General features: G+C 41.1%; 1 long non-coding RNA gene across 1 annotated transcript in view; it reads left to right on the top strand.

The window, feature by feature from the left end:
- Positions 1 to 24,397, top strand: part of LOC120384769 — a 96,719-nt gene that overhangs the window by 38,679 nt on the left and 33,643 nt on the right. The window contains exon 4 of the long non-coding RNA XR_005589096.1: positions 11,467 to 11,626. This is a non-coding gene — a long non-coding RNA (uncharacterized LOC120384769). The remainder of the gene's footprint in view (positions 1 to 11,466; positions 11,627 to 24,397) is intronic.

Raw genomic sequence — 24,397 nt, 5'->3', positions numbered from 1 at the left:
CTCATCTCTTGGGATATTTAATTACATAAGCTATCAAAAAGAGAGCAGTGATTGCAACACCTGTTTCGCTAGCACCATATCAGTACTCAGGCACTCATTCAATGCTGACTCCAAAGGAAGAATGTCAGCTATGAAATCAATACCAACTCTTGCCATATCTTGGGTTATCCTTAGAATTTCCCCATTCACATACAGGGCAGATTAGACCAGTGGTTCTCAACCAGGAGTACATCAACTCATCTAGACTGAGGTCTTCTGGGAGTTCGTCAACTCATCTAGATATTTACCTAGTTTTACAACAGGCTGCATAAAAAGCACTAGTGAAGTCAGTACAAACTAAAATTTCATACAGACAATGACTTGTTTATACTGCTCTATATACTGTACACTGAAAGGTAAGTACAATATTTATATTCTAGTTGATTTATTTTATAATTATATGGTAAAAATGAGAAAGTGAGCAATTTTTCAGTAATTGTATGCTTGACACTTCTGTATTTTTATGTCTGATTTTGTAAGCAAGTAGTTTTTAAGTGAGGTGAAACTTGGGGGTACCCAAGACAAATCAGACTCCTGAAAGGGATACTGGACAAGACAATACTTAGCTTGTGAGAACTAATGAGATCATGGCTCAAAGTGCTATGACTTCAGGCTTTTACTCTAGACTTGCTGGAAAGAATGACCGTAGAATTTTGTACATATTTAATTCAGAACATACAAATGTGTCTGCCTTTATGCTGAAGTTTATATCAAACAACACCTCAGTTTGAAGGATGAAACATTTTAAAAATACAACATTGCATCCATAACAATAAACAAACAATGAAGTCAATTTTAAAACTTTGCCTTTTTTTCTGTAACGATGCTGCTCCTATGTACCTACAATGTTCCAAGTGCAAATGTCTTAACTCCTATGGCTTTTATTTCATTTGATAATGGCAATTTATCCAAAGCCTTTTGAACCTGAGTGACATCTCTCAGACAGTGAATCCATCCTTCAGACAGCAGCACTCATTAATGTGCACTGTTCATTCTTCATAGCAAGGAAAGGAGCACAGAACTGTTTGAACAGAGTCATCTATAGAGGAAAAGACATTATTGTACAGCACAATTTGTGGTTTTTTGGGCTGGTATTATCATGAACAATGTACCCACTATCTCTTTGTAGAGGAATTCTTATCTTGTTATTTTGCCTTAAGTCTGCAAAGTATTCTTACAATATTTTGGCCTGTCAGATGTTGGAGGGTTTGCTTTCTATTTGATTTGTGAAAATTCAGTCTGTATACTGAGCTCTCTCTCTCTCACTCTTTCTTTTAATTCACTTCCTTTCATCTGTAAGAAAATGGTGGTTTCTTGCCATTAAAAATGACTTTAAAGGTGGGAAAACCTTCCTCATAAAGTGAACATTCGGTGTATGGAGTATGCAAAAGAAGTTCAGATTCCACAAAAGCACTGAACTGATCGTTTCTCTGAAATATCATCCTTCTCACGTGTGGTTCTTCCACTTCTGTGATGTTCCCGTGCTGTAGGATTTACCCTTCCTTGTTTGCAAGTGGAACAGACAGTGTGAGGAGCATGCAGAAGGGCCAGAAGTTTTGCACTCAAGTCAGCTCTGTTCTAGCCAAGTAATGTATGTGTCCACCATTACCACAGTATCTGAATGTCTCACAATTGCTAAGATACTTATCCTCACAACACAGTACAATTATCTCCGTTTAACAGATGGGAAACTAAGGCACAGCAAAGGTAGTAATTTGTGCAAAGTCACACAGGAAGACTGTGATGGAGCAGGAAATTGGACACCACAATCTTGAGTCCCAGGATCATGCCCTAATCACCTATCATTCCTGTATAATGCCCAATATATAGAGAGGGGATACCAATAGAAGCTTCTTGGTTGTTGTTATTATGTACTGTATATGTTAGATACATAGGCCAAGCCTCGCCTCAAACTGTGGCTAAATTCTACTTGCCTTACTCCTGCAAATAGACCCATTGATATAAGTTGGGCTAAGTGCATGGGTGAAGCAAAGTGGTGTATCACTTTCAATAAACCTTTGCAACCTGTTTGTTTTATTTTACTTAGTAAACTGCCTTAGTGACCAGAGGTGGAGCTCAGGTACTATGCAGGCAAAGCCATTTGGAGGGTAGGCTAATTACTAAGGTGTGCCAAATAGGAGGGTTATGTGTGACAGAAAGTAAGCTGGAATCATCACACTCATTTCACTTATAAAAATCCAAACTGGCAGGAAGCTAAAGCAGCACTGAAATGAAAGGCAGTTGCCTAATTAGTTAAGCAACACAATTTCATAGATTTATTAAAATTTATAAATGTCATAAGTTGTGAACCGTGAACATTAAAAGCTTTCCAGTTAGAAACCTGGTAAAGTGTTGTTACAGTAGTTTGTGTAAGTGGCTGACTGTTTGCTCTGTGAATGAATTCTCTCAGCACCATTTGAAAAGTACTGCGCTGTTACTTAGAAGCCCATTATGGACCAGATTCTTGGCTGTGTGTTTCAGACATTTGCACCACCCAAGGTGCATAAAGGGGCCAGACAAAAGCCCAACTGAAAATTCTCCTGACTTGGGAATTCTGAGCTTGCAGTGAGGCAGCACATCTAGCCCCAGCACCACTATCCCAGTGCAGCGTTGTGCTCTGGTTATGCTTAGCTGGCATATGGTCCCTCTAGGCTGCCCTAACGTAGGGTTTAACTTACTAATAATACCTGGGTCGTATATAGTGCTTTCTATCCCTAGATCTCAAACTTCTTTTCAAAGAAGATCACTGTCATGATTCTCATTTTACACATGGGAAAACTGAGGACCTAGATCACCCGGCAGGCTAATGCAAAGCCAGAACCCAGGTCTCCTGAGCTTCACTTTAGAAGGTCTACCCACTAATCCTCACTGCCTCCAGATTTACCCTGAAAATCAGGGAGGCATAACCAGATTCCTGAGGCCCTCCTTCTCTGCTGTTGCACTAAGCAGAAGTTTGGCACAGCAGGGACTCTGAACCTATTTCTTCTAAGTACTCTACAAATACTAACTAATCCTCCCAACACCTCTGTGAATAAAGTAAATTTGTTCCCCATTGAATCAACAGATAAACTGAGATAAAGATAGCATAAGTAATTAACAATGCCATACATTGATGCAGTGAAGGAGCCAGGATTACCTCTGCCCATTCTGTGCATGATACACTGTACTATCATAGTCTTATACTGTGCTCTTTATGATTTATTTTACATTTCCAGTAGCAGATGCCCAGAAGTTTTCAGAAATCGGTATGTAACATTAGACTCCCAAGTCCATATTTAGATATCTAAATAAGTGACCTGCTTTTCAGGAGTGCTGAGATGCAGGTGCAAAAGAGAGAAACCAGATCTACTTAGTACCCAGCAGGCTTTATATTGAATTTTCTCTTGTCACAGTTCACAAATAACGGTTACGTCTGTTTCTGTGGCCACCTTTCCTCCTGACTAGAGCTGCTGCTTCTGTATTTCTCCCTGAATAAGGAAGTAGGTTTGAGATCTTTCCTCCTTGTTAGCCCCTCACCATCATTCCAGCAGCTGAGCCCATGACTATTACCCTGTGTCTGTGGTTACACAGGGTAGTTGTAATCAACTGCAAATCTCTTATCTCTTAGCCTGCCTCAATACCTGGACACTTTGCCCCAAGTTCTGGGGCTAGAACAAAGCACAGAGGGTCTCCAGGCCTGCAACTCTTCTACGGCTCAGGCATGAACTTCCTTCCCACTCCTCCTCACTGTTATCAATGCTTAGTGATCAGTGATGGTATAAACATAAATATGCTGATCAGTGATGGTATAAACATAAATATGCTTCTCAGTAATATTTCCCCCTCTCTCACCTCAGGTAATGCAACCAATTTCCTAGCCTTCAAAATGAATTACTGGTTACTTGGGATGGGTACAGAACCAGGAGCATGTGAGGTCTTGTTTATTGTCATCAGACTAGTTTTTCCAGCCTTAATTCCTAGTTCCTAACACTTTACTCTATCAGAAGAACACATATTTCCCTTGATTTCCTGTTTTTCAGTCCCCCACTATCAAGATCGTGCCTAGCCTTGCTACTCCTTAATTAGCCAGGGAAGGGTGTCCATGAAATAATCAAATTTTCCTTGAATCAGCAGGCTTTCTGGCTTCTTGGTTACCTAGGAGAATGAGAGTTTCTTGACTCCAGCTTGATATCCAACCGTTCTGCAATTGAGTGCAACATGCTACATTGGTGCATCTGTAGCTACCGTTGGTTTTCTTTGTGGGAAAACCCGTGAATCACTTACATGTTTCTCTTCTAGGTCAACCTCACAGAGATCAGTCTATTTCCTTTTTATTACAGAAACTTGCAGAAAGTATTGTTTTCATGACATTTCTTTTCAAACATCAATGAAATGTTGTATTTTTGTAAGAATTCCAATGGCTCTAATCTTCAGATTAAATTATGAGCATAGAAGTTTAGTTTCTTTAACATTTCAGTGATCAAGATGAAAGTTTAAAAACAAACTGAGATCCAACTTCCCACATTTAAGTCATGTGGTAGAACTTTGTGAGGATATATATCAAATGTTGTTTTCACAGTATCACCTAGAGGTTCCAGATATGTTAAGGACCCCATCGTGGTAGGCTCAGTACAAAACCCAGCCCCTGCCTGCAAAAACTTGCAAACAAAGTTGATCAGACAGAAAATAAGTATAATTATTTTTTCATCTTAGGGATAAGGAAATTCAGGCACGGAGATACAAAGCTACTTGCTTAAACTCACAAAGGAAGTATAGGGATAGAACTAGGAATTAAACCCAAATGTCTCCAGTGTTGTTAACAAAGACCATCTTTCAGCTCTCATCTGTTTAGGAAGAGTTTTGGGCTGGCTCTTATCATTACAAATGAGTTCTGTAATTTCAGGAGTTTTGCATCTGACAGAAACCAAGAGAAGTATTGCCTTGTAGATCAGTGTCCTACAGAAACCTACTTGACCTTCAGCTTTCCAGTACCATGAATTCAATGACAAATACACATTTGTGTTCAGCATAAGCTGGCCTGTCACAGGAATGTTTTTTGCTTCATTGTCAAGGTGGCTGCATGCTATTAAGAGACAGGAAAATGGAATCTGAGCCCCTGTACACTGATGGAGCCAGATGGATGCTGCTTGTCCTAGAACAGATATTATCAAGTAGTAATCATAGGGGAAACCACAGCTGCCTGGAGTCTCTTTTTTGGAGTCAGTCCATGTGCATTGTGCTGAGGACACTTAAGGTAACAGGACAGGGATGAAACAGAAAAATTATATAAATCACCAAAATAAATGTTTTCTTCTTAGGCTTGAATCCTGCTACCTGACAGAAAGTTATTCACATTAAAATAGGTGCTGGCCCCTCCTCAACAGGTTAGGAGGGTCCATGGAACTTATGTAACTTAATTGTTTGGATTAGGAGTGAAACACTGGGGAAGGCACAGCTAAGGGGTGTATTTTCATCATAATTATTAATTATTTTTATTGCAGTAGCTCCAAGGAGCCCTAGTCAAGGACCAGACCCCATTGTATTAGGCACTGTACAAACACACAACAAAGAATTGGTCCCTGTCCTGAGGAATTTACAATCGAAGCATAAAACAAGAGACAACAGATGGATATAGACAGACAGGAAAGTATAAAGGAAAGATAAGACATTATTGGTCAGTGTGATGGGCACGGGTCTCTGCACACCAACAGCCTAGCCGTTGTCAAGTATTTTGTAGCATTATGACAAAGGAGAGTTTTGAGGAGGGACTTGAAGGTGGATACTGAGGCTTTGCAGAAGTTTATAGGGCCACCTGAGTGCTCGGGTCAGTGTGGGAGAAAGCATGAAGGTACCTGTTGGAAAATGTAACAAGCAGACAAAGGAGACTGGCATCATCAGAGGTGAGCATCAACATCTCAGTAGCAAATAAGAGATGCATGATGTGGAGTCTAACTGTGCAGGAACTCCATGCGTGTTGGGTCTGTGCCTGACCAGCTACGAAGGATACAGAGGAGGGATGGGCTTATTGTAAAGGTGCCAGACTGCGCCCATCACTCTCAAACTGCCAAGGCCCAAATATGTGTGTGAGAAACCCAAAATGAGGGTACACAACAATTATTCATGAAGATAATTGAAAATTTGTGGGACTCATTCATTTAGGGTAAATATTTCAGTAATGTCACTCATTAATCATTTTGTTTCTGAAGTAAATAATTTTCAACAGTGAGTGACAGGACATGGAATTTCTATAGAACATAGCTAACTTGGGGACTAAAGTGAATAATGTCCCTCAAAGCTGAGAGGCATGATTTTAGTTTAGGAGATCTAGGTTCAGGTCCTGGCTGTGCCACAGACTTCTTTTGTGACTGAGGATAAGTCTTTGAATCTATCTATGCATCAGTTCCCCAGCTGAATATAGAGATGATCATTATTCCTTTCTCCCACCCCTTTTCTCTTTTTATGTACATTGTAAACTATTCAGGGCAGGGATCATCTCTTATTATGCTTATACAAAATGGCATAGTGGGGCCCCAATCTCAGTCCAAGCCTTTAGCTCCTACCATGATATAAAAACCAATAATAATCAAGTAGGGTTTGAGGTGGTGGATCTGAAATGTGTGGACCAGCCAGTCATTTCTCACAGGGGAAAAGGCAGCATTAAGATTACAGCATGCTCATTCCACAGTAGGGACAGCAAAGCACTTCCAGTGCTAATCTCTAACCTGGACAAGTAGAATTTTATCCCACTTCCATCCACATAGATTCCTAGCCCTCAACCTGGTAAGCTGAGCACTGGGAACAAGATTTGGTCTGTTTTCAGCCAACAGCAGCTGCATAGAAAGGCACTCATATCCATAGGTTCAGCGAAGGGCCCATTCACAGATATAAGGCCCAATCTGATAGCCTCCATTCACACGAATAGTCACATCAAAGTCCTTACTTTGTATATTTTTGTTTTCTAAAATCTCCTCTTTCCCATATCTTTAAGTTTACACCTTGGGATTTATAGGTGCTGATAGTATATACTGGAAAATGTAAGTTGCTTCAAATGAGCAAAATTGGAGGTTTTTTGCTATATGACTAATTAGCATTAGCAAGCTCTTGTCTCATAGCAACACAGATCTGATGATGAACACCTGCCAGCCCAGATGGTTTGGGGAGGAATTTTCTAGTTTAATAGAATAAAGTATTGTTGCTGAGCTGCCTGGAACCATTATTTAACAGGAAATTTGCAAGAAGTCTGAAAAGTGATTATTGTGAAATTTCAACAAATAAACCTCTCCAAAGTTGTCATGTTCAAATGTCATCACTTGTAGAGGCACAGCTCTTCAAGATCATATAAATAATGCATGGCTGCTACTGCTTCCTCTATCCACATGTGTTACAAACAGTATTGAATTTCAATAGGCATGAACACAGTAATACTGCAAAATCAATAGGGTCTGCAAAATTACAAACCAAGGCCTTATACTGTAATATTTTTTTAATAATCACAATCCATGTTCTAATGAATTGGATGAGTTCCAAGAGCATATCTTGCTAAAAGCACAGACAAAATGTTCAAATAAATTAATCCTCAAATATTTACCAAGTTGAAGTTTCTCATTTATGGAAATGAATCAGGGAAAGGAGGGCTGAGGGCAAAGCACTAAAATATACCTGAAGACAAGAGTTGCTGCTTCATATTTCACCAAGCCTGGAAATCAGTGAATGAAATCCTGGTTTCACTGAACACAATGGCAAATTGCCGTTGACTTCAGTGGGGTTAGGATTTCACTCACTGAGTGTAAGGAGTCTTATAAGAATCTGTACCATTTAGAAAGTACAAACTTCTCCCAAGCTCTTTTCCTAGTCTCTTTAGAGTACAGTCTTTTTAATATCAGTTAAAACTCCATATTTCCAACACATCTGCATCGTAAATAGCACCTAACACCTAGTTTCATGCTCTCAAAAATTCCTCTTTTACTCAAAGACTATTTAATCTGTTTCAATAATAACATATTTCCATTGTCTCCATCAGAAAAAAAAAGAACATGTAATAGTATAGACCGAAGGAAAATCTCTTTTGGAAATCCTGGAGAATATACATTCAGTGTATTTTCTCTGATGCTTCTCAATATTTAATTTTAGGGGAGTAAATGGATTAGGGATAAATGTTAAATGAAGTTATGGCAGGAAAAATGACTAGTTAATTCAGTGTCCCATGTTTTTCCCCTGCATTCCATATCCAGTGGGTTAAATTTACACTTTATTTAAAAAAAAACAAAACCAAACCCTATGTTCTTTCTGTTTTGAACATCCCCATCAGACACTGCCTATTCAATAACATTCTCATACTGGAATTTAGTTGGCAATTTTATTGATGTATAAATCAGATTAAAAACTAGCTTCAGTTTGTGATGCTGTATTGACTCTGTAGTGCTGACAGCAAAGTCTTGATTTTTGTCAGTAATCTAAACAAAGATGGCTGAGAAAATGTATAAGGAGCAGCTAACTGTAGTAACAAGGCATCATTTTTACACCTTCTTCTCTAGTGATAGCTACACTTTAAATTATGTCTAGAATTTGAAAAGCCAGTATTTCACCATTCATTTCCCTTTCATTGCACATCTGCTATACAGTATATCTAAAAGGTTACTCAAACTGTTCTCAGTTAAACAGACTAGAAGTGAGTGTGAAAAAGAACATACAGTTGTCCCTGTCCATTTATGACTGGGAAAACAACCTTTCATCATATTGGGAAAAATCTACATTCTCACTTAAAATTCAAACCACAGGACAAAAGGAAGAGCTGTCTAGAAGGAAAAAGCAGTGGGCTAGCAGGAGGAGCAGCAGGACAATTTGTTGAGTCCAAAAACCATAAATGAACACTTAAATGTTTCAATCAGTCTGGATAAGTCAGTATAACCTCCCCTCATTTCCAAGCACATACACACATATACACAACAAAGCACACTCTGCTTTTGCTGATAAAATTGCTGGGTCCAGAAGTTGTGAGAGCTGTGGTGTGCAATTTGTATGGAAATCTTACAAAATCCAAATGCAATAGACTTTGTGATGATCCTAAGAACATTAATATTTTTAATTCAGAGTTTCAGAAGATTGAGAAGGAGATTGTTGTGGCTTCTAGGTCTTTCAGTTTATTAACAAAGGTAAGAGGGGTGTGTGTGTGAGAAGAGAGAGTTCTTACTTCCTCTCCCTGCTAAGATGGCTGCAGGTGAAGCTGAAGGAGGCTTTGTTCCTTGAGTAAGTTTTCTGAATGTGAGAGTAGAGTTATCTGTCTGTTTAGAGACTGATGCAAAAGTTACTGGGCATGGAGTGGTGGATCCTATGGTGCTATGAGCCAACACTGTGAGCCTTTTTCATGTGGTGCCTGAAGGTACCTGTGGGGAAGCTGACGGGAACTGCACTGGAGAAGGATTTGAGGTGGAGAGACAGGCAATAGGAGTATGTGTGCAAAAGGAAAAAGAGTTTGCTTGCAGCTCCTTGCTGTTAGGGAGCAGTTGCAAAAGGAGGCCCTGGGTCTGGATGGGGTGGAACAAGGCATGGCATGTCCTCCATTTCAGACTCTGCCTGGGATCTTGAGGAGGGCAGGAACAGAGTTGAGCTTTACCCCTACATTACTGATACAGCCACACTGTGGCAAAGGCAGTTTAGTGGCCACACCTGTGGTCTTCCCATCCCTTGTAAGTGGAAAGGGGATATAGCACTGGGATTTCCTCTGTTGCAGGGGCTTCATTCTCTTTAAGGGACTCCACCCAGGGGATTATTCAGCATCTGAGTTGACCAGAGGGAAAAGTGGCCCACAAGAGGCAGTTTTTAGAATCTGAAGTGGGGTCTTTTGTTTTTCTTGACCCGGAGGTTCCCAGCAACACAAATGGAAGCCCCCATGCCAAGGAGGGAGCACAAAGGAACAGTGACAATAAAGAAGGACCTGAGGTGTCTGTTTCCAGTCAGCAGTTGCAGCCAGTCAGGACTGGGTTTCTGTGGGAACAGTTTGGAAATAAAAACAAGATTAGAGATGGGGGTGATTTGGTGGCCATTCTTTATTCCAATCTGTCTTTAAGCCTGTGACTATTTTCTTTCTCAGTGAAAATATACATGAAATGGATGTTCTACACTGAGTTTCAGATTATATCAAAGGGTTGCAGCCTCCAGTTAAAGTTTGTGATCAATTTAGGGTTTGGAATGGTGAATATAAAGGCACCTGAGAACTTTTCCAGGTAAATAATATAGTACAACATCTCCCTAGTAATATTTTATTTTGGTTCTGAGTGAGGTTACTCTTGGTATCCCAGGCAGCCACACGGTTGTTTTACCTGTGGCTCTTTATAGCATTTTTGTGTGGGCTGTTGCATGCACTGTGGCTCTAATGCACACAACACTGAGGACTGCAGGGACCTCGTTAGAAGCAACATGTGTGGGAAAGTTGGACATGTCTATAGGCAGTGCCTGGAGGCTAGCTCAACAGGGAAATCATCATTCCCAGCCTCCCAAGGACCTTTCCTCCTTCTCTGAGCCAGGGGTCAGAAGATTTAAAGCAGCTGTGCAAGGATTAATTAAAGTCCCATTTTGAGTGGCAGGACCTCTCTTTTTCTGAGGTAAGGATGGACCCTGTCCTTTACTGGTGCAGGATTGGGAAGGGATCAGGGAGAAGGAGTGGGAACCATTGAAAGCCAGTGTGATACAGATGGGGACACGAGCACTGGTAATGTGGGGGAGACAATTGCCAATGGGGAGGGTGGGAGAGGAAATAGAAACTGGGGATGGAAGATCCACAGGCACAACTGGTTATGCAGGAAGGGATTGGCAGGCTATGGATATAGCAGGCCGCATAGCTGGGGAGCAGGATTTGATGTGCTCAAGGATTTATGGGTTGGAGATTGTGATAAGCCCTCCTGGGGTTTATCTATATTTTGGGACTCACTTATGGGAGATTAAGGTGATGAGGTAGAAGAGATGGTGTTGCTGCTGCCCAGAGTGAGTGAGGAGTGGGGTCCCTCTCAACTTCCCGCCTGCTTCCCTCCATCCCACATGGAGGCTGCGTTACCTGAGCTGAACCCAAAGGGGGTTGTGACCTGGAAAAGTTTGGGAACCACTGCTCTAGCCAATATGACCATGTAGGGATGTTATAATGTTCAGTGCAAACAACACCAAAGCTGTATCTTTATCTTAGGGTTAATTTGTTATTTTGCTTTGATATTATGTTTTGTCTTGATTCTGGAGGGGGTGGGGGGATGTATGTGTGGAAATTAAGTCCAGACTGTGTGTGTGGAGTTGTTATTTGCAGTGTTACAAAAATTAGAAAATGTATTAGATTATATTTTGCAGTGTAGCCAGCCTGTACTATAGAATGTTTCCAATAGCTTCAACATCTGCCAAAGTATGATTTTGTGGATCCGGTGTCACCTTTGGATATGTTTAGCTTTAATCTGTCTCTTTCCACAGCAAAAACAAGAATAAACCTTCAATAACTGGCATCTCAGAACCCAGAACTTTGAAGCCATTAGACGTTGCATTTCAAAAAGTGCCTTCCCCTCACAGGATTTCAAAGTACTTTACAGACATTAATGAGTTACGACCCACATTATAATAATAATCTTATTAGGTAAGCAATTATTGCTGTATGAATAATAATGAATAATTTGACTGTGGCATCTTTTTCTGTAAAGGGATTCTTATTTTCTCTAATATATTTGTTATTCAAAATGATTCACCAAATACATTTTTCAGATTATTGATTTGTTTAAAATTCTGGCTGTTCTGAATGGTGACATAAGGTCAGATGGTATGATTGGTTGAGTGCAACTTTTCGAATCAGGGTTCCAAAGCAAATGCTTGCATATAAAAATACTAAATTCCCTTTTTGCAAATATTAAGCAAAAATGGCAGAAGAATCACCATTCTAGTGAACATTCTTGCCAGAAAAAAGGGCAAAGATGTTGCTCTGTGGCAGCTGGCAACTAGCTTTAGCACAGTAGCACTGGTCCCAGCTCCCTGGCAGCAGGGCCGGCTCCAGGGTTTTTGCCACTCCAAGCAGCGAAAAGAAAAGAAAAGCCGTCATCATGATCTGGAGCTCTACCGCCGCTGCTTCACTCTTCGGCGGCAATTTGGCGGCTAGTCCTTCGCTCCGAGGGGGAGTGAGGGATCCGCTGCTGAAGACCCGGATGTGCCACCCCTCACCCTTGGCCGCTCCAAGCATCTGTTTGCTGGGCTGGTGCCTGGAGCCGGCCCTGCCTGGCAGCCTGCTCACTATGTCTATCAGCCTTCCAGAGGGGTAGCTGTGTTAGTCTGTATCAGCAAAAACAATGTGGTGTCCTTGTGGCACCTTAGAGCCTAACACATTTATTTAGGCATAAGCTTTCATGGGCTAGAACCCACTTCATCAGATGCATATAGTGAAAAAAAGTAGGTAGGTATAAATACACAGCACATGAACAGATGGGAGTTGCCTTACCAAGTGGTGGGTCAGTGCTAACGAGGCCAATTCAGTCAGGGTGGATGTGGCCCATTCCCTACAGCTGACAAGAAGGTGTATTTTTTTTTTTTTTTAGTGACCCAACCACTCCCAGTCTGCAGGGAATTAGAACCGCAGAACTGGAATTAATTTACAAACTTGACACCATCAAATTAGGCCTGAATAAAGACTGGGAGTGGCTGGGTCACTACAAAAAATAATTTTCCCTCTGTTGATACTCACCCCTTCTTGTCAACTGTTGGGAATGGGCCAATCCACCATGATTGAATTGGCTTTGTTAGCACTGATCCCCTCTCCACCCTAGGTAAGGCAATTCCCATCTTTTCATGTGCTGTGTATATATATACTGCTTACTGTATTTTTCACTCCATGCATCTGATGAAGTGGGTTATAGCCCACAAAAGCTTATGCCAAAATAAATGTATCAGCCTTCCATAACCTGCAGGCAGCCAGCTCCATCCCCTGGCTCCTGTGTCTGCAGAAAACAAGAAGCAACCAGTGCTAGAGAAGGTCAGGGAGCCTGCACTCCATCAGAAGAGGAGGGCATCTCAGAGGGAGAATATAATGGTTTCATAGGATGATTTTTCAAATCTGTGAGGAGCTGGTGACTGCTAGAATATTTTCTCTCTTTTCTGGTAAATATGGGGTGTATTTTGTTTGGTTTTTATCTTATTTGCTGTTTTTTCTGGCAACAATTTAAGAAAAAGAGTACTTACAATTCACCCAAATGCATATATGCCACTCCAGCAGCCCCAGGAACTTGGAACAAATATTGTCCTTGTTGAAATGTCTCATATTGGGAGCTCTAGGTTTAATAACCCCTCTGCATTCTGCAAGAAATCAAAGTACCTAGGCAGGTCAGGGTCCTATGCACAGCATAGTGGATCTTATGCAGAGCACATATGTTAGCCACGCAGACTGGGATTTCTATATACCAATGTAACTGCATTCCACTATTTTCAGTAGAACATCACACCATTAACCAAGATGTTATACCAGGACAAAGACTGTGTATAGACCAGGTCTTAGGATCCTTTGGAAATTAGTCTTCATAGGCAGAAACAGTAGGCCCATGCTGGCTGTTTACTCCAGACCTTCCACTATTGGCACAGCCTGTATGATTGGGACCTGAAGATTTTGCCTCTCAGCCTCAGTGTTTTCAACTTGGATATGAAGAAGTGAGCCCTTATATTTGGGTTTTACTCCATTTCCCAGGACTTGGGCCTGAAACTGTGAATTTTTGCGTAGAGAAATACTTAGGTGGCAATTGTTCTAAAACCACCCCACCTCCTCCAAAAGACTTCTATCACGCTTGATTTGGGGGAAGTCATATGTATAGGGGCTGCATGTTTTCTGTGTCTAGGATACCATTTGCCTTAAGCTAGCCCTAGTTTCCCAAACTACAGTACCATTTTTCTTTTCATCATTAAAATAACTGACAACAAAAATAATTTTGTGAGCAATACTTCTTCTGTTGTGTACAGTATTTGCTCTAGAAATTGTTAATTGTAGCTTTTGTATGGCATTCTCTGTATTTATCACGCACGGTTTAAAAACAAGGATGCAGTACCAGGAATTCGACTACAGAATAATCAGTTTTTCTTTATTTATTCATTAATGAGCTCAGAAATACCTCAGATGGTTTACGTTGCACAATACTCACTAGTGGGTCATACAAGTGCAGATGCTGGTTTATAAAAAAGCAAAGCAAAGGTAAGAAAAAGATGAGACTCCCTGAGAGTGAGGCAGTTCCTATAAAAAGAAGGAAAAGGGGGGAAACTTTCTTAAGTGAAGCCCTGCAGTGCAAATTGGGATATTGTAATTAGCTGATGATTAATTGATAGGTTGAGTTTTGCTGCAGTTCTGATAATACTGTTTTCATCTGAAGTTTGTCCAAATCCAAATGTAGTGAGTTTTGCATACAGTTGCCAGGTGCCCAGTTTTTGACTGAGGCACCTGGTGGAAAAGGGACGCTGGTGGCTCCAGTCAGCAGTGCTGACCGAGCCATTACAAGTCCGGTTGGCAGCGTAGTAGGGCTGGCAGGCTCCCTGCCTGGCTCTGCGCGGTTCCCGGGAAATGGCCAGCATGTGCCTCCAGCTCCTAGGCAGAGGGGCATCCCTGGGGACTCTGAGCATTGCCCCTGCCCGCAGGTGCCACCCTGAGCACTGGCTCCTCAGCTCCCATTGGCTGGGAACTGAGGCCAATGGGAGCTGCGGGGGTGGCATCTGTGGGTGGGGGCAGCATGCAGAGCCCCCAGTTGTCCCTGGGCCTAGGAGCTGGAGGGACATGCTGCCACTTTCCAGAAGCTGCCTGAGGTCAGCAGCACTGCCCAGAGCCTGCATCCCGAGCCCCCTCCTGTGCCTCAACCCCCTGCCCGAGCTTGGAACCCCCTCCCACACCCAAACTCCCTCCTGGAGCCTGCACCTCATCCCATACCCCAACCTCCTGCCCAAGCCTGGAGCCCCCTTCTGCACCCTAAGCCCCTCATTTCTAGCCTCCCCCCGAGCCCACACCTCCAGCACAGAGCCCATAACCCCTCCCACACCCCTGCCTCAGTCCTAAGCTCCCTCCCACACTCTGAACCCCTCAGCCCCACCCTCAGTCCCCTCCTGCACCCCAAACTCCTCATGCCCATATCCCCAGCCAGAGCTCTCACCCCCTCCTGTACCCCAGCCCCCTGCCCCAACCCAGTGAAAATGAGCGAGTGAGCGAGGGTGGGGGATAGCGAGCAGCAGAAGGAGGAGGGATGGAGTGAGCAGTGGGCGGGACCTTGGAGAAGGAGTGGGGCAGGGGGCAGGGCAAGGGCATTTGGTTTTCTACAATTAGTAAGTTGGCAACCCTAGCTTTGCACTATCTGCAGTCTCTTGGGTATACCACCATTAATAATCTCCCAGTTAACAGACTTTAGGCTTCTGTAGAGAATTAGCTATCGACTTCTAGCTACTCCCTGTCTCAACTGTCCACTGATTAGTTCTGGTCACATTCAGAACGAATCTCAGATAAAAAAATTAACCATCTAAACCCGGCGCATCCCTGCCAATTACCATTCCATCAACCGCATTCATTTTTCTCTGCCATTGCCACCAGTGAATAACTGCACAGATATTGTGAATTAGAGTTTCAGGTGTGTTATTCAGTGCCTGAAGACAGGCCAAAGAGTGGTTCTGCCATAGGTAGTACAAAACTACTGAGCTGACAACTGCCAGTATATCAGAGAAAATACATGGCAACTGTCTCTCCTTCCTTATCAAGGCAGATGCTCTGGTGTCTGAAAGAGGCCAAAAGCCAGCTGTCCATAAGTCTGGCTATGCAGTTTGGAAGCCAACAAATACCAAATGCGGACACTAGAGGAGCAGAATAGTGAAAAGTGCTCCATTGTCTCCTTTGATCCAGAGCTGGCTTCCTGGGGGCACCTCCCTCGTAGGTTACTTCTAACGTGCAACTTACCATGAAATACCCGCCACCATATATCACTGTACTTGAAGGGAACTCTGTTATTTTGAACGTACAACAATGCCCCAGAGAGACAATCATCTGGGTCAATGGTTCCCAAAGTTTTCCAGGTCATGACCCCTTTTGGGCTCACTTCTGGTAACATGACCCGCATGTTGGAAGATGGCGGGAAGGAGGAGATTTGAAAGGGAGCCTTCCCCACACTCACCCTCCAGGTGTCAGTGGTTCCTGTGTTTTGTGGGGAGGGGAGTTGAGAGGGAGCCAACCCTGCTCTCACTCAAGGAAGCGGCAGCTCCTGTGTGGCACAGGGCTGGGCCCACCTCCCTGCTGTGGGCATTGCAACCTGGCACACATTGTTGCAGCACCATTCAGATTTGGGCCATCTTCCCCTAGGGAGATGGAGGGGCAGATGGCCCAAACATCTTGTGACCCCCTTGTGATGAAGTGGGAATGTTCTTAATGTTTTCTCCGAATACTGTGTGGGTGCCTCAGTTTCCCCTATGCCTTTCTTAAGTATCTATGTGGTGGGATAAGGGTCTGTGATTTTGCAGAGCCCTAGGCATGTGTGATGTGGTCTGCACAGAGAATGGCCACCACCCTGTCTCCTGGCAACTGATGGCCTGGGCCCCTCCCCTGCAAAGGTGCTAACTGAAGGTGTTGGAGAACAAAGAGGTCAGATGGTCTCCTGGCCCCGAAAAGAGACAAGGGTGAGAGGAGGGGTTGGAGGGGATGTCAGTTTAGAGCTGGCTGGGGAAACAGAGGGAGGCCCAGGACTGGGGTCTGGGCTCCCTAACCATCCAAGATGGACCTGACTGAGGAGTCCTGTTCTCTGTACCTACAAGCTGTTTTAGACCGTATTCCTGTTGTCTAATAAACCTTCTGTTTTACTGGCTGGCTGAGAGTCATGTCTGACTGTGGATTTGGGGTGCAGGGCCCTCTGGCTTCCCCAGGACCCCGCCTGTCCGGATTCGCTGTAGGAAGTGCATGGTATGAAAAGGGGATGCTGAATGCTCCAAAGTCAGACCCAGGAAGGTCGAAGCTGTGTAAGCTTCTTGTCCTGGAGACAGTATGCTCAGAGAGAGAAGGCTCCCCCAAAGTCCTGAATGGCTTTGTATGGAATAGTCCTAGAGCATCTCCCGATGACTCCGTGATACCACCTGGTTCCCATTGCAACCTCCAACCCACAGTTTGGGACACACTGGACTAGAGAATTCAATCACTATTGGATGTTGGAAATCCTTTGGTGGAGGAATGCAGTACCCAGTGCAATTTGTGGTTAAAAGTGGGGAAAAAAATAGCAATATAAATACCAAGAATGAACTTTTTTCATGTGTTTGGTTACAGATAGTCATTTATATCTGTAAAGTATATACAATTAGGACCTTAACAATTATGGTTAATAATCATTTATTTGTGGTTGGTATATTTCATTCATCACCTACTATGGATTTGTTTGCTACAGCATTTGAACTAAGTTTGCATCTGTTCTCTATTCCAAATATTAGAGGGGTTTAGGGGCCGTCTTAGTCTGGATCTGTAAAAAGCAACAAGGAGCCCTGTGGCACCTTATAGACTAACAGATGTATTGGAGCATAAGCTTTCCTGGGTGAATACCCACTTCATCAGACGCATGCAAAAGCTTATGCTCCAATACATCTTGTAGTCTATAAGGTGCCACAGGACTCTTTGTTGCTTATCCAAATATTGACAGTTACCTTTGCTTATATTTTGTAATCACAAAATGGTTCTTTTTTATGGCAATACTCTAATATTTTCAAAACTCAGCCTCCAATGAGGAAGAAAAACACATCAGTATTTTCCAGAGTTGTCATCTAATTTGTTACATTCTGGCCTGTTTCAGACTTGTGAATATTATAAATAGGATCAGCAATGCAATTTGAAGTAACAGATTAATTGCACTTCTTCTGTCAAGTTGCATGAAGCATAGGGGCACACATTCAATGTCCTTGTGGAGGAAATGATGAACTGTTGATTTGAATTCTTCAGTTAATAATCAGAAACCACAGAATAGCATGATTTGTAACAGCAGAAACGACATCAATTCATGAGTCAATCTGAAAAGCGCTGAAACTGTTTTCATTTGGTATCCCCTTTTCTTGGCATTTTATCAGATGACATGGTAGTTTTTCAACAAACTTGAAACAGACATCAATTCCAAAACCTGACATAAAAAATTGCAGTCACATGTTCTGTCCGTTGATCCACAGGTAACACAATCAATATGTAAAATCCGCAGGATATGTAGTATCTGCAGTTCATTCAATTTTCTCCCTTTGTTCCCTGGTTTCATACAAGTGCACAAGATTATACTGAGGAGCAAGTGTTGTCAATATGACCAAACTGAAAGGGTGGAATAAACTCTCTCCAGGGCCATTTTTTAGGATGTTAATGGATTCTAAAAGAAAGTGTTAATTTTACACAATATGAAAAAATATGTATTGGAAATGAAGAGAAATGTAAAGGATTCTTGTAAAGAAATTAATTTAATGTTAGTTACTAGAACACAGATGTGTTTTATGCCAGACCTATACAACCATTTCACTAAATTCAGATCACTAATTAACCAGCATCTGTTTCTTGTTCAGCAGTAAAATGATTCATTGGAACCATTTGCAGAAACAAGTACATTTATATTAAAAAATGTATCCAACCTTTCTGTCTTTTCCCAAAATTAGTTAAAGTGGTGACTGAGTGGTCCAAACCTAAAGAAATGTCCCAAAGAATGTTGTAAGCTTGTTTCTTATTCCAGCCCCGAGCCATGTTTTAGCACACTGTGTAAGAGGTATCTCATGAGCCAATAGAAATTCTTAAAATTAAGGAAAGCAAAGTGAGTAATGCAAAATATTTTCTGTGACTATTCATTTGAATGATAAATTAATTCACTCTGGCTAAGTTCCGTTTCTTTCTAGGTTTGCTTTCCACAGACATTCCAGTAATGCAGTACACTGGCTCCTGGAAAGCAAATTTTAAGTGAATTTTTGTATTTGTGCTTATTGGATTGGAACTCTTATCCAATCAGTGAACAGAAACAATTCCTGTAATTTAACTGACCCATCTCAACTAAGCAATAAAGCTTGATTTAAGAATATTCTTAATTGATCAATTGAGAACAAAATTCAGTTATTGGTTCAATATGTTCAAGGCAACAATGCAAGCAGAAAAGGCATACATTTATCAAATAAAATGCTACAAATTATTTGCTCTGCTCTAAATTAAGATATGAAAATCTGTTTTCTGCATCTTTGCTAATCTGGGGGTAGGAGAACAAGAGGAACAAAAGGAAATGACAGAAAAATTGTGGATACATTGTCAGACTCAATAAATGAGAGAATCAAAGTCAAGCACAAAACAATAAAATGATAGATCTTCAAATTACCTAATTGTTCAAATTATCAAAGATTGTTTTAATATTTCTGCACTTTTCCAAACTCCCTTTGGGAGCCACATAAGAATTGCCTCTATATATATAATCAAATCAAAATCTGTATTATGGCCTCTGATTGAATTTGAGCAAGAATAAATGTTCTGGGAGACACTGTCCTTGTTAGGTGAATAGTGATTGGGTGAAATTCAAAGGCTTTGAAAGTTTCATTTGAATAATATTCCAAAATCTGGGTTGCTTCTCTAATGCATCTCTAGATGTCAAAACTCTTTGGTCTGCAGCCCTGAAATACAAATCTCACAAAAAATTAGGTTTTGGCAAGATTTACAGTACTCCCATCACTGGTAAGACTGGAAATACCCCAGAAAGGAGAAACATCTGAGAGCTGCAGGAAGCCATGAGCTGTCTGTTTTTAATACTATAATGAAGAGATGGGGAAAGGATTGTAACAGCTTCCTCCTCGCCCTTCAGATACCTTCGGTGTACAAAGGTGGTGGTACCAAGGGCAGCCCGTTTTGTGAAATATGGATTTGTAAATGCCTTCCATTGAGATAAGATCATCTGTCTTGGGCAGGAAGGTTGTATGTGAATCGAGGAGTGGAGCTCTGGACAGGCTAACATTAGGGCACTAGAAATTAAAGGGCTTTCATTTTGCATGGCAGTTTGAAAAGAGAAGCCAGGAGAGTAGAATTTGGTGAAGCCTTTGGGAGATTGGGATCCTGTTCCTAGTAACCACATAGCATATTATGTAAATGATGGGGTCTAAATTAGCTGTTACCCCTCAAGAAAGAGATCTTGGAGTCATTGTGGAGAATTCTCTGAAAACAGCCACTCAATGTGCAGCGGCAGTCAAAAAAGTGAACAGAATGTTGGCAATCATTAAGAAAAGGATAGATAATAAGACAGAAAATATCATATTGCCTCTATATAGATCCATGGTATGCCTACATCTTGAATACTGCATGCAGATGTGGTCGCCCCATCTCAAAAATATATATTGGAAAAGGTTCAGAAAAGGGCAACAAAAATAAGGGGCATGGAACAACTTCAGTATGTGGAGAGATTAATAAGACTGGGACTTTTCAGCTGGGAAAAGAGACAACTAAAAGGGGTATGATAGAGATCTATAAAATCATGACTGGTGTGGAGAAAGTAAATAAGGAAGTGTTATCTACTCCTTCTCATAACACAAGAACTAGGGGTCGCCAAATGAAATTAATAGGCAGCAGGTTAAAAACAAACAAAAGCAAGTATTTCTTCACATAACACAGCCAACCTTTGGAACTCTTTGCCAGAGGATGCTGTGAAGGCCAAGACTATAACAGGGTTCAAAAAAAAAACCTAGATATGTTCATGGAGGATAGGTCCATCAATGGCTATTAGTCAGGATGGGCAGGGATGGCATCCCTAGAAGCCTCTGTTTGCCAGAATCTGGGAATGGGTGACAGGTGATGGATCACTTGATGATGACCTGTTCTGTTCATTCCCTCTGGGGCACTTGGCGTTGGCCACTGTTGGAAGACAGGATACTGGGCTACATGGACCTTTGGTCCAACCCAGTATAGCTGTTCTTATGTTCCAGATTCGAAAGGGACAACTATACAGGGTTGAGACAAGAGTGTCTGAGCCACTACTAAGCCATAGGTGAAATACTGTTGATATACAATATCATGGTGTTAGTTTTGCAAAATGTGCTTTTTCACTTCTTCACACTTTTATATAGGACATAAGTACTTTTGTCAAAAGTACAGTATAAAGTATAAGTTGTAAGAAATCTAGATAAAATTAGTTGGACAGAATTATTATGCTATGTAGCTTAATAGACCCCATTCAGTGATCATATTATCTGCAATGTTTTGAGGGGAAAACGGAAGAAAAGGACCTGAGGATGATTTTTCTACTTGTACATGTTTACGAAAGTGGCTAGATTAGATTAAAAAAAGAAAACACATTTACTTCAGTTGCAGCTGCAGGTACTCAGTTTAAAAAAACAGGCTATTTTTATTTAGGTGTCTAACTTTAGGCACCCAAATTTCAATTTTTGGACTAAGGGTGCGATCCTGTAATCTATTGAATGCCCTCACTTCCACTGACTAAATGGAAATTATCTGAAGGTGGTAAACACCATGCATGATACAGTCCTAGCTGATTTATAGAAAGTCACACAGGGAGTCGTATCAGAGGGGTAGCCGAGCTGTATTATAATAGTGGGAATAGAACCAAGATGACCTCTTTGTTTGTTTTCTCCCAGTCCTGAACCCCACTCACTTGGGCATATTTCCTCATGTGGAGCACAGGTGGTATTGTGATGTTTCAAACATCATGACAGCAAATGTTGTGATACCATGATTCAGGTCAAGTTTGAGAAATGTTGTGGTTAAAACCTATATCATAACCCAGACTACTAATTACCCTAACATTGTCTAAAATATTCCTGTCTAACACACTGTTTTTAAAGAGCAGAGAGGCGGCTTTATAACTTTTGAAAATTCCTTCAAAACTCTCTCAAATGAAAGCAACTTTTTGTGCCAATTTTTATAGCAATCTTGTTTAATTTTCTTGCTCTCTCACTGAAGTCTAAGAGATGACAAGCTCACTTTGACAGGGTTTTAATTAGTTTCCATATGTGATCTATTTGTACCATGTGGCTCTGAGATTTTCTTTGTGGATGGAAAAAAAAGGCAATTCAAACTGTTTCAATTATTTACCTGCATCAGTTCTAATGTTCCCAAAACAGATGGCTTTGACACTTTTTGTTTTTGTTTCGTGTCTTTTGGATTTTTTTTCTGTCATTCCAGCTTGTTTAGATAGACTATTTTTCTCTCTGAGCAGTTGTATTAGAAGAAGAAACAAAGATAGACAGGAGGTCAACTGAAGGATTTTCGGCTGTTAAACTCAATTACAAGCAATGAAATGAATTTAAAAATGTCTTTCCTGAAGGGTAAATGTATGCTGTTCTCTGATATCTGACATGACAGTGCTTGAAGGTCCTTTTTGAGATGAACTGAGCTCTAATTTTTTTTATTATTATTATTGTGTGTGTGTGTATGTTTTGCTTCAGCTGCTGTCAATTTTCATGGGTGCACTTAAAAAAAATACTGTCAAGTATAAATCACTTGCTAGATTCCCATGATGAGCTGTTCATCTGACAGGAGCAATTTATTTACAACACACAATGTACAAAAATGTTTTATTCAAAGTTGCAACAATATTAAACAGCAAAATGAAACATTGACGGACAATTTGGTTTACATTGAAAGGAAAACAAAAACCCAATACATCAACTATTCTCAAGGAAAGTTGATTGATTGTTTTATTTTAAAAATAAATAAATACAAAGGAAGATGTTTTCCTTTTCAAGTCCTTTCTGTGTGTCACTCTTAGTTAGGGGATATGTTTGGGAGCTGACACATTCCCAATTATGTCTACTTTGCTCAGTCTTTGGAGTGGCAGTTTTTTTTTAAGCTGCTCATTATACTATTTTTGAGTAAGCACAAGAAAATATTTACATCTCTGTGTTGAATTAATAATTAGAGGTATTCAGAGTTTCTTCTAAAACCATATTTATTAGTTACAATTAACATTTTAGGGATCTAATCTATGATCAATGTAAAGAATATTTTACAAGGACAGATCTATAATAACAAGTATAGTGTATACTGTCTATAGAGAGATCCTGTATTTGCAGATAACTGGGCTCCATAATTTAAACCTTGATAAGAAAAGCACTTAAGTATATAGTTAGGTGCATCCTTATTCAAGACAGTGCTTAAAGCATGTTCAGAGATGATAGACCATCCTATCTGACCTCCTGTATAACACAGACCATATAATTTCACTCATGCTTATATTGAGACCAATAACTTGTCTTTGACTATAGCTAATCTTCTAGAAAGATATCTAGTCTTGATCTACGGATCCAAGAGATGGAGAGAGAGTCCATTACTTGGAAACTTCTTAACTTGAAGTCAAGTATTAATCGATGGGATTTAATCATGCGCTTAATGTTAGGGAAATATTGAATATTACCTTTCTGAATATAGATGCTTTCCTGAATCAAGGCCTTAAGTTTTAAGCATTTGCTTAATTGGTTGAAGGATCTAAACTTTAATTGAGGGCCCAATCCTGCTCCCACTAACATCAGTGGCAAAACTCCTACTTACTAGAATGAGAACAGGGTTAGGACCCATGGAAGTAAGATAAGGAGAACTCAGAATATTGAGAGAGGGAGGAAAGCAAACTGAGGAGAACTGTGACTCAGGGCCAATGAAACTATCATTCTGAGGGCCTCTTTTCAACTGTTATTGGAACGTTCTTATAGAAGATCATGAGTATTTTTAAGCCAACATCATGATTTTGAGGAATCTGACTCGTGATTTTTGAATGTTCCAGACTGGCAATACTGGATTCATTCCCAGTTTCCCTGAGGACCTGGTAAATACAAACACCTTTTCTTATGTGGCTAAAAGTTATAAGCAGGTTGGGGGATGGGGGGAGAACCACCTCTACATCCTCCTCTGGCTGGTTTATGTGAATTTAGCTGTAGCATGGATTGGGCCCTGCAGACTACATAGATAGGGAATGCCTGGTTTTTTGAATCCTGCTGGGGCTTACCCGTCAGTAGGCATTGAGCTTTTGGGCAGCTGTTCAAAGGCTGTTCAAATTTAGGTTTCTTGGGAACTTTACTGATGGAAGTTTAGCGTAGGCACCTATAGGGTTACTTCATGTCACTTCATGTGTCTGTCCCCTCTGTGAATCCCACCCCAAAGTCCTATCAGTTATGTTTGGAACACCTTGAAAATGCTGCCTTCTGTGAATTGCACACTTTCTAACAAACCACTGCACCACTTCAGAAAGAAGTTGTAACTTACTAGTAGCAACCTCTTCATTCACAGTCCACCAAACATGCCAAACATTCACAGGATTGGAAATTAGGCTTTTCCTGAAGAATGCTAAAGAGAAAAGCAGAGATTTTGTATACATGACAGTTAAAGCTGTCAATTCCACTGACTAAGTTTGTTTTTCTCCTCCTCTTTCATTTCAGA

This window comes from Mauremys reevesii, linkage group 1 (assembly GCF_016161935.1).
Source record: "Mauremys reevesii isolate NIE-2019 linkage group 1, ASM1616193v1, whole genome shotgun sequence".
NCBI classification, from domain to species: domain Eukaryota; kingdom Metazoa; phylum Chordata; order Testudines; family Geoemydidae; genus Mauremys; species Mauremys reevesii.
Note: the sequence above shows the minus strand (reverse complement) of the source record. Positions and strands in the feature narration are given on the sequence as shown.